This window comes from Callospermophilus lateralis, chromosome 3 (assembly GCF_048772815.1).
Source record: "Callospermophilus lateralis isolate mCalLat2 chromosome 3, mCalLat2.hap1, whole genome shotgun sequence".
Taxonomy (NCBI): domain Eukaryota; kingdom Metazoa; phylum Chordata; class Mammalia; order Rodentia; family Sciuridae; genus Callospermophilus; species Callospermophilus lateralis.
The window spans coordinates 150,118,148-150,128,815 of record NC_135307.1 but is presented as its reverse complement, the minus strand read 5'-3'; the positions used below and the strand labels follow the sequence as shown (position 1 = coordinate 150,128,815).

General features: G+C 51.5%; 1 pseudogene; it reads right to left on the bottom strand.

The window, feature by feature from the left end:
• Nucleotides 1-345: 345 nt before the first annotated feature.
• LOC143394840 (nuclear envelope pore membrane protein POM 121 pseudogene) lies at nt 346-4,915 on the bottom strand (annotated as a pseudogene).
• Nucleotides 4,916-10,668: the final 5,753 nt, after the last annotated feature.

Below are 10,668 nucleotides of genomic sequence, written 5' to 3'. Positions count from 1 at the left end.
CACTGGGGTCTCCCAGGCAAAAAGACCAGGGGAAGAGAACCAAGGAAAACTGCTGCCATGCCCATCCTCTTTAGGAGAATGATGTGTTAAAATATTTTAACAAAGTAAAAATTCATTTTTGTATTTAAGCTTTTAAATTCCTCCCATCTTGGTTCATTGAAGTGGTAAGTATGAATGCCGGTGATCAGGAATTAGCTGCACAGTTGGGTGATCTCTGTGTAAAGAAAGGGCTCAAGTGCTGTCCCAGACAGCTTTCTTGAGGGACTGGAGTCCCTTTTGCCCATGTTATTATATAAATATAATTCTTATTTTATAAATAATGTGAAATGGAGATGGGGACAGAAGCTATTTCTTACGGGTGTGCTGCCTTCAGGCCTGCAGTCTTGGTCGAGCACCTGGGGTCTTGGGTCCCACCATCAATGGAAAATGAAGGGGCTGCTGATCCAAAAGACCTCCCCGCTTGTGACTGAAAATTATTCATTTTATCCAATCCCACCAAATGCAACAGAAATTCAAGTTGTGTGCATTGCACGCTCTGGCAAGGATGGCTCTTGGGGGAAAAGGTGGGAAGGGAGGCCACCTGACTAAGGGACATACTAAATGAGTCAGGGAAGTGAGCCGACAGTATGTACAGATGTTCCTTTAGTTCTTCAGCTGCATCCCGCAGCCTGGCTGGGCACAAATAACCGGGAGGTCACGAGCCACTTGTAGATTCAAGCAGGAACTAACTTGGAACCTAAGAATACGCCACCCAGGCGAACTCTCCAGGAACTCTGGGAGAGCTCAACCATCACCATTCCTAATGGCTCCCTGGCGCCACCTCTCAACCACTCCCCCTGGCAAAACGCCAGGCACCATCCCCACTGGGCTGTGGCTCTCAACACCAGTGCAACTGTTCAAGTACAGGTTATCAGGCTTCGGCCCTGCCACTGCCTGCTTCCTCCCTGAGGCGCCTGCTTCCTCCAGAAGGGAAAGAGCCCCTGGGCTGCTACCACCACCCTGGTGGCTGAAGCTAGAGATCTAGGGTAGTTTTGTTTTATGGAACTTGAAGAGTCAGAGGCTCTTCCTAGTAGGTGCTGAGGTCCAGATTTGGGCAAGGACAAGGGAATGGGGAGGGGGACAGGGGAATGGGGTGGGGACAGGGGAATGGGATGGGGACAGGGGAATGGAGACTGGGACAGGGGAATGGAGAGTAGGACAGGGGAATGGAGACTGGGACAGGGGAATGGAGACTGGGACAGGGGAATGGAGGTGGGGACAGGGGAATGGAGGTGGGGACAGGGGAATGGAAACTGGGACAGGGGAATGGAGGTGGGGACAGGGGATTGGAGACAGGGACAGGGGATTGGAGACAGGGACAGGGGAATGAAGATGGGGACGGGGACAGAATCTATTTCTTACAGGTTGTGCTGCCTTCGGGCCTGCAGTCTTGGTCGAGCACCTGGGGTCTTGGGTCCCGCACCAATGGAAAATGAAGGGGATGCTGATCCCAAGGACCCGACTCCAACAAAGCCTTGGGTGGGTATAGAGGACACCCCAAAGGAAAGGCTGTTGCCCGCTGTGCCCACTCCAGCGGTTAGGGTGCTCCGCCCAAAGGTAGGTGTGGAGATGCTTCCATACACAGGTTTGCTCTCACATGTGCTGGCCACATTAAAGGCAAATGGTGTTCCCTGGCTGGGAATCCCCAGGGCATTCTGACTTAAGACCCCCACAAAGGGGGTGGTGGTGCCTGTGGTACCACTCTGTCCAGGTCCAAAATTGAATGCCCCAGAGGTGGAGTTGGTGTCTGGGGCAGCCACACTGAGCCCAACACTTGGGGCTACAGGTCCCCCCAACATGAAAGGGGACGAAGTTGAGCTGCCAAACACTGAGCTACTGGTCCCACTGCTAGTGGTGTGGGTGGTAGCTCTGAAGCCAGAGGTGGTGGCTACACCAAAGGCTTTCTTTGTGCTGGCAGGGACGCTGAAGGCTGAGGCTGTGGTTTTCAAGCCAAAACCTGTCTGCGCTGAGCTGCCAAAGGCCGGCTGGGCCGGCTGGGGCAGCGCTGCCGCCAGCGCTGACATTGGCGTTAGCACTGGTGCTACAGATGGGGCAGGGGCCCCAGAGTTCCCAAAAGGAAAAGGGCTGCCAAAGCTTGGGGTTAGGGCTGGCTTGGTGGACTTCTGCTGCTGCCCATTGGCAGCCCCAAATTTGGGCTGGGGGATGACTACTGGGTGTGCTGCGACGGGGTGCTTGGCCCTTAAGCCAAAGGGAATCTTGAATGCAGGAGTGGTGGTGTTACTGAAAGTCAGGGTAGGCTGGCAGGTGGCGGCCAGGGCTGAGGTTGTGAGGGAGCCACGGAAGCCACGGAAGCCAGAAGTGCTGCTGCTGCTGCTGCTGCTGCTGCTGCTGCTGCTGGTTGCCATCTGAACAGCACCAGGCAGAGACTGGCCAAAGGTGGTCACTGCTGTGGATGTCTGCATGATGGGGGCCCTGCCAAACTGGAATTCAGAGCCCATGGCCCTGGCAGAGCTGGTGACAGAAGCAGGGGGCACCCCAAAGGGGAAGAGCTGAGAGGCGGAAGTCATGCTGCTAGTTGTGCTGCTCCCAGTACTGGCCACACTGTTGACCCCAAAGCCAAAAGCAGATTTGGAACTAGAGTCTTTGGACACACTGGTGCTGGTGGTGGTGGTGGTGGAAGCCACGACAGAGGTGGCAGTGGCCAGGCCAGCAAACAGAGGGGCCGCTGGGGCTGCAGCAGCTGTCACAGCAGTTGTTGGCTTAAAGGAAAAGGGAGCAGGCAAGGGCACAGCCACAGGTGGCCCTAGGTCACCAAAGATGGGCTTAGAAGTTGAGGCGGCAGTGCTGGTCATTGTGGGGAGGTTGGATAGACTAGATGGCAAGGGGCCTTCACTCTCACTTTTAGGTGCCATTGCAAAAATAGGCTTGAAGGTGGGAGAAGCAGAAGACATGGCTAGGGCACCTGGGGAGGAAGGGTCAGAGGTCTGGCTGTCTGACATGCCACCAAACATCACTCCTTGCATGGGGGAGGGGGTAGATGTGTCAGCCTGAAGGGCTGGAGGTGACTTGGTCTCAGCGACTGGTGCTGTGGGGGAAGCAGGGACCAGTCCCAAAAAAGTGGCTGTGGGTTTTGAGTCTGAAGAGGTTTCTGGCAGGGGCCCTGATGGTAAAGAGCCAAGAGAGTCCAGAAGACTGGGTGTCTTCAGAGGTGAAGCTTCTGGGAGGGATGGCCCTGGGACACTCTGCGTCTTCTTCAGGCTAGTGCCTAGGGCTGGCCAGGAGGCTGCTGAGGAAGTGGTACTCGCAGCAGGCAGGGTGAAAGAAGGCTGAGTGTCGGGTGGCTTCTCACTGACCAACTTCGGAGGAACATCAGTCTTGTCCTCTAAGACCTTGTTCAGCCACTGGAGCGAGGCTTTCTTCTCCAGGTCAAAGTCCTCAGCCGTGATGGGATAACGGAGCTGAGGTGGTGAAGGCAAGGTCAGTTTGTTCCGTCGCCTGGGCACCAGCGGAATCTTCCGTTTCCGCTGTCTGGAGCTGCCAGGTGTAGACGGGGAAGCCCCCGAGTTCTGCTGCTTCTGAGTGGGAGTGTCTACAGCCTTCTGGCCCTGGGACTCCTTGTTGGCCACCTGAGGAGTGGAAGAAGGCTGAGGTGGCTTCTCTTCTCTTGCTTTCTTGGCTGGCCTCTCTGGGGAGGAAGCTGGGCTAGAGAAGGGAGATGAAACGGAGCCACTCATCTTCCACAGCTGCTGGCGAGAGATGCCTCGGGTAGAACTATAAGAACTGGTGATGGCATTGCGGCAGCAGGTGCTTGTCAGGGAGCCAACCCGCGAGGTACAAGATCGCTTACTCGGATGTTCTCCTGAGCTCTGGGAAGGGAGAACTCTTTTCAGAGACCCAGGGTTAGGCACAGAAGAAGTGGAGACTCCATTGGCCACCAGGGGCACAGATGGAGACTGTCCACTCCTACTGCTATCCTGGCGTCTCTTCTTATTCTCCTGACCATCAACAAGTAATTGGTCGTCTTCCTCCGCGATCCTTTTCTTCCCCTCTCTGAGATCAATCTCCTTGGCACAGGAGTCTGGGACATTACCAGATGGTGAGGGCAGGGTTGAGTTGATTAACTGCCCTGGTATTCGACGACGAGTTAACCTGCTATCCGGAGGGGCAATCCTCACAGTCCCTGGGCTGCACACCATCTTTGAGTTCCGAACCGAAAGTACAGCCTTCTTGGGACAACCATTCCAGCACACCGTGGGCAGTACCCCTAGCGTGGAATACTGGGCCTGCTGAATTGGATAGCGTCTTGGAGGAACTATCACAAAGGGATTGGCTAAAGTCCCACAATCCCAATGCATAGACCTCTTGCGGGGTTGGTGGAAAGGGGTCGGGAGAGAGGGGTAACCGCGCTGCGGGACCCGCTGGGTCGCAGGTGTAGGTGGCGAGGAGCGGGTGGGCAGGCGGCGGCGGACAGGCCGCTCCCTCAGGTCCCTGCCCTCCTGCGCGGTGGCAGGCTGCGGAGGGCCAGGCTTACCCAGGTAGCTGCCCATGAGGAGCAGTTCAGCGGGTCTGAGTCCTTTGAACAGAGTCCGAGGCTCTAGGAGCTTTCCGTTTGCTGCCGCGTTGGCTAGAGGGGAGAGGAGCAGTGTTGCCTCCGCTGGCTGCGAACGAATGACGACAACAGCACGGCGCGCGGGCCACGGAGCTCGCGGCTCGGTCGCCACCAGACCGTGGTAGCCCCAACGGCCAACCACGCTACCAACGGTCCTGCACGCGCCAGGTACAGCACGAGGCCCAGCAGCGCGAGGCCCAGCAGCGCCGCCCGCGCTGGCCCGCCGCAGCCCCGGGCCAAGCCCTGGGTGCGAGCTATGGGGGACCGCTGCTGCTGGCCTTCTCCAGTCACAGCCGCCAGAGACATAAGCAGCTCCGCGTCGCAGGGAAGATTTCTTCGCGGCCTTCTTACCCCAGGCCAGAAGGTGTGTGATCCATCAGCTCAGAGTTGGAGAGGCTATCTATCGGGGCGGTGGACTGGGCAGAATTTGGCTCGATGCTCTGGTTGCACGCTCACACAGTGTGCAGAGTCACACAAGCGTACGCGGGTATACGCATACACACAATCTGGCCATCACTTCCCCAGCATGCTCCTTTGTAGACATAGTATTGATCATGACCTCACAGTCAACCAAGCATCACCCACTCAGGTGCTCTCCAAGTGATGTCCAAGGGAGGGCTTTGCCGGATTCAGAGCAGCCCACCGAGGAGTGATTAAAGATTCCTTTTGGATCCAGAGCAGTGAAGCCTGGCCTGAAGCTGCCTCCTCCTTGGAGCCTTCACAGGTGGAAGGTAATGCCCCTGTTCCAGCCTCCTGCCTCTCTGTCTGAATTGTCCCACCTCTAAGACCTTGTTCTGGAGGTAGAGTCTCTTGGAACTCCTCTTTTCCAATCAGGAGGGAGTAAGATGCTAAGGGTGAAGGAGAAAAGGAGGTCTCCAGATATCAGTGGTGGGGTAGTCTACAGAGGAGCACTATCCTCCTGGAATGCTTTTCTCCTTTTCAAGTGCCTCCTTAGAGGCCAAAGGTGACTCTCAGACCCAGGAACCCAGGGTTCTTCCATAGAGGTTAGGCCTCTCTGGCCAGCAGCCCTGACTTGTCTCACCAGGGCCAGAAATTCAATTTGGAAGGAGTTTTCGTGGCCTGAGCTCCCTTGCAAGGCTCCCTTGCCTTGCCTCTTTGGCTACTGCTGAAGTGAGCCCCTCCCCTTCCTGTCTCTTTTCAGATTTCTTGGATGAAATTGATTCTCTTTGAGCCACTCACCCTGGTGCTGCTCAGAGCAATAGCCCCAGCAAACATTTTCTTCAACAAACTGTCTCCCTTATCTGATGAACAGTGTACGTTAAATTCTCATGTCTGGGGCATGTGTGTGTGTGTGCGCGCGCACACACACACACATGAAAAACATGTGGTTAGTGCAAAGGAGTGGAGGGAGTGGCAGCAACTCTCTTAACAGAGGTGAATATGAGCCTCCAAAGACAGCAGCTCTGTCCCTCAGGGCTGGCCAAGCAGGCCACAACAATAGGTTCTCCTTTGGCTTCTGGCTGACCCTTCCTCTTGGAAATAGATGGGGACAGGGAGAGGCAGTTTCCACAGTCAGAAGGGCCAGGAATAGAGGTAAACCTCAGGTTTAAAACAAACTCCTCTCAATTCCTCCGCCTCTCTGTTCATTCCTCAGATATTACAAATGCACATGTCTTGACCTCCTTTCTGTCCCTCGGCTATATACATCTTTCCTGAACCTGCAGGGCCCCACATGGAGTTTGCTGCATTTGGACCTTTTTCCTCCTCCACCCTCCAGTCCCCCAGCCTCCCAGGGTTCCCAGAACCTGGCACATTCTTTGCTCACCTGTGCCTTTATTAACTCCATTTTCCCTCTTCCCTGTCCTTCCTGCATATCTGACTCCTCTTCTTCATTCAAGGCCAAGTTGTGCTTTCCCCATGAACTCTGTGGACCACCCTCTCCATCAGGATCTCTACTATTAATTTGCTCTGAGTGTGCCACCTTGAGTTGTCAGGCTGGGGGGAAATGGACTTGGTGTATCACTACTAACTGTGTGACACAGAGGCAGGGTTTTCCCCCCTCTATTTTCCAATAAAATTTTATTTATATAAAAAAAAACACAAAACAGATGGCTGGGGATGTGGCTCAAGTGTAGTGCGCCTGCCTGGCATGCGCGAGGCACTGGGTTTGATCCTCAACACCATATGAAAATAGAAAATAAAGATATTGTGTCCACCTAAAACTAAAAAATAAATATTAAAAAAACAGATGGTCAACTGGATTTGACCTAATGATTGTTAGAACCATTAAAAAAATTTCTTAGATTCAGCTTTCACACCTGGAAAATGGAACCTGCCTCATTGAATTATCAAAAGGAATCCAGGACATATCCTATAAGATTCTAGTATAGTGATTGGTACATAGTAAGGTCTCAATTCCTAGAGGTTCCTCTTCCCTCATGGATGTGTGCGGTTTCTCCAATAGGATTGCAAAGTTGGAGGGCAGTGATTGGATCCCGTTTTATCTCTGGGTCCCCAGCACCCATGCTAAAACTTCCTGCAGGGTAAATGTTCAATAAACACTTGCTATCTTTGATCTAGCTCCTGTTTATCTCCCTAGGATTTTCTCTTTGCTTTCTCCTTTCTTCACACCTACCATCCTGAACCATTTGCTGTCCTTCTAAAGTAGGTTTTTCAGTTTTTGACCTTGACACTATTGAAGTTTTAGTTTGGCTAATTGTTTGGGGTTGGGGCTCTCCTATGTATTGTAGGGTGTCTAGCAGGATTCCTGGCCTCTACCTACTCGATGCTGGTAGTACCTGTCTCCCTTTACCTCTCAGCTGTGACAACCAAAAGTTTATTAGACATTGCTTATTCTCTTCTGAAGTACACGGATCACCCCTGGTTGAGAACTGCTGCTCTGGTGCTTTGTTTTCTTTCATGATTCTTTTGCTTTTATGGATGCAGTTTATTTGCTTAACACTGACTTTGCCTGTTCCCCTTTGCTAACTCCTAAACACCTGTTGAAAGCCAGGCCAGATGTCACCTCCTTGGAGAAGGCTTCTCTGACTTATCTCCATAGAGATCCTCCTTACAAATCCCATATCCTTCTGTGCTTCTTAATTTACCTTCTTTCTCATATCCTATTGCAATAGCCTATTTTGGGGTCACTGTCTTGTCCATTTAAGTTTGATCTCTTCCAAGACAGAACTTATTTATTTACCTCTTTATCTTCAGCACAGAATACAGGGCCTAGAACGCAGCAGGTGGTCAAAACATGTTGGGGGAATGAATAGGAGAAAAAAACGGAGAGTTAGATAGAATGATAAATGGGTGGGTGGATGAATGGATGGATGGTAAATTTGTAGGTTGGTGGATGGAGAAGTAGTTGCATGGAAAGATGGATAAAAGGATAGATGAATGGAGTTTATGAATAAATTAGTAAGTAGAGAAATAAATAGGCGAATGGCTCGATGAATGGATGGGAGGGAAGATAGATAAGTGGGTGAATGGAGAAATGACTGAGTAGATAAATAAATGGTGGGTGGGGAGATGGGTGAATATCTGAATGAATTAACTCCCTCAAAGGATGAAAGGAATTTATGAATGGGTAGATGAATTATGGAGTGAAGATGAATAAGAGAATGTAGATGAGTCAGTGAAGAAAAGGGCACATCTTGCTACACTTGTCGTCTCACTTGGACATCTTGGAGGGAGAAACTGAGTCATTGGTGGGACACCCTCAGGGTATGGAATTGCCCACATAGGCAATCTTTCTACAGGAAACTTGTTTTATTTCCTGTCTTTGAAAATCTCTTACATTGGATTAAAACAAGCTCTCTCTCTCTCTCTCTCTCTCTCTCTCTCTCTCTCATATATATATATATATATATATATATATATCTTCCGTTGTATGGATGAAACTGAGCCATGGACATCCAGATTAGGGCCATGGATGTGAAATCCAACTTTCTAACTCCCAGTCTGCCTCTCCTTGGAAAAGCATGCCCTGTTCTTTGAAACCAGGGCTCAGGAGAGTAGGTCTGGCAAAGTATTTTAGATAGCATAGTAGACAAGGGCCTTGAATAGTCACTAAGATCACAGAGTCAGAGAGCTTGGGCATGATTCCCAGCTCCACCAATGTCTAGCTGTGTGTTTCTAGGAGGCTCAGTTTTCTCATCTATAAAAAAAGGAGCAATGCTGATTCTTATGGGATTGATGCAAGGTGAAATCACATGATCCAAATAAAATCCAAAGGACAATGTCTATGTGTAACAGGCTTTCAATAATTGTTCATTTTTTGATTTATTAATATCCTTAGCATCTTGGTTGTAATCATGTTCATCACCATCTTCTTGAATTAAGGATCTGGGGTGCCATGTGGAATGTAAACTTAAGGGTCACATAGGTCATGTAGTCCTGCCTTTCCCATAATGCAGATCTCAAGGCTTAGAAGGTAAGATGACCCTCCCTCCAAGACCACAAGCTAGGGCCTTGAGACCTGCAGGATCCTATGCACTTGTCCATCCTGCCTTTCTGAGAGCCAGAGCTTGTGGTATCCTGGCAAGGAGAAACTAATCCTCGAGTGAGTGCTTCAATTGGAGTTAAGGGAACAGGGCTGAGGTTTTTTCTTCCATGGTCTTCTGTGAAAGGTGAGGGTTCATCTTGCTTTTTTTATGGAATGTGCCCCTAAGTCCCTCAGAACTCAGTTGTTCTTTATTCCTGAGCTGAATGAGGTAGAAAAGTGAGCAGAGGCTCAGGTGACGTACGGAACCTGTCAGAGCCTCAGTTTGTCTATCTGTAGAATGGCGGCCGTGATGATCCCTAGAATTGCCTGGAGAATCAAAGTCTCTCCCACAATGCCTGGTGCATGGAAGTGACTCAGCAAATGTAGTTCCCTTTGCTTTCTGAGAGGCCCAGGCCTCATAGCCACAGGTATCAGGATAAGTACAGTCTCTTTCTGAATTCAGGTCTCAAGGATGATCACCAAGAGGAGGAAGGGCGATGAATGGAATCTGGAAAGGTCAACAACAACACTGCCCAGAGCTATAATCAGGGAGCCAGAGGCAGATCCTGATATCAGAGCTGCTGGCACAGCTAAGCTGGGGACCTGGAGCTATGGTGTTAATCTTCCAGAATCAGAAATGCAGGGTTTAGATGCTGATGCCAGGCGCAAGGCTCCCAGGAGCCAGGCAGAGAGGAAGCCTCCTAAATGAGAATCAGAGTGCAAAGCAGGGGCACCTGGGAGCAAGGGTCAAGCAGAAGAGCTGCTTCAGTTGGCACAAAGAGTGGTTCATTGAGCTGCTGGGGAGCTGCCACCTTTGCCTCTGTTTACAGACAGCAGACTGGGGACCTGTGACCTGGAGGGCACACATGACTCAGCCCAGGGACCTCACACCCCTGGGGTCTCTGGGGCCTGAAGCAGAGGCCCATTTAGCTTTCTGCAGAGAGCAGGAGGGCAGGGTGAAGGAGGGGAGCTGTGGAGGGAGGGACTGGGCTAGGGGAAAGGCAATTAAGCCTGCCTGAGTGGCCAGCCATGCTTATGCCAGTCCCGTCCTCCCTGCTGCAGAGAGTCTCCTTCTTTCATTAGCTGCTGAGCATTGCCATCTCCAGCACCTCTGTATGGCCTGGAGAGGTGCGCATGCACAAGAGCCTCAGGTGGCACGGGAGCTGATTCATAAAAACACAGGGCTGAGGGTTATGCGGCTTCCACACAGCTGGCTCTTTCAGACAGCCCTGGCGCCTCTGGCACCTTCTCCTGAGCACCATGTTCCTGCCCAGGGTGGCGACTAGGCTTGGTGCTGGAGTCTAGTCATCTGCCAAAGTTGGTCCCTTTCTGCAGCCCTTTGGCTAGCATCTGAGGCCCCAGGGAGGTGCCAAAGAGAAGAAGGAGAGCCCCTAAGGTTCCAGTTTTAATTCTCTAAACTGAAATGTCTGATTGGTAGGTCTGAGAATTTGAAGAACAATTTGATTTACAGCTTCTATTTTTGAGGAACATTCAGGTATATTTCTCTTGTATACCTATTTCAGGCAATTAGGTTCAATTGATGTTAACAGCCCTCTGCTTGGTGTGCTGGTGCCCTGATAGGCTGAACCTGGAAGGCAGAGAGAGCCTTTCA